The following is a 410-nucleotide window of genomic DNA, read 5'->3' on the forward strand; positions in this document are numbered from 1 at the left end:
CATTGATCTCACTCCAGCAAACAGGACAGTGGGGATGCAGCCCAATCTGAAGTTACTGATGATGGCCAAGGGGCCATCATCGCAGATCTTAGCCAAGCTATCTGGGTCTGAGAGTACGTACTCCACGATCCACAGTTCATCCTGTAGTTCTAATTGCAATTTACCATAGTCCCTATGGCACTGCCTTTCCTGCTGTTCCAGTGTCTCAGTCTCAGCCTGGGCTGCCTCCAGAGCCACAGCTGCCCTTTCTCGGTTCTTCTCCACCTCCTCCAACTCCTGGACCAGCCTCGCTTCCTCCAGCTCCACAACCTTCAGTGCCTCCTGCAGTGCCTCCCTCGTCCTCAATCCATCCCTGGTCCCCAAACAGCATTTATAGTTCTGACTGTCAGATTCTGAGATCCTGAGCTGGG

The 410-nt window shown here is 53.4% G+C and overlaps 1 pseudogene; it reads right to left on the reverse strand.

Annotated features, from left to right (window-relative positions):
• Positions 1 to 4: 4 nt before the first annotated feature.
• On the reverse strand, positions 5 to 402 carry LOC106728341 (annotated as a pseudogene).
• Positions 403 to 410: the final 8 nt, after the last annotated feature.

This window comes from Myotis brandtii, unplaced genomic scaffold (assembly GCF_000412655.1).
Source record: "Myotis brandtii unplaced genomic scaffold, ASM41265v1 C40760951, whole genome shotgun sequence".
In the NCBI taxonomy this organism is placed as follows: Eukaryota; Metazoa; Chordata; class Mammalia; order Chiroptera; family Vespertilionidae; genus Myotis; species Myotis brandtii.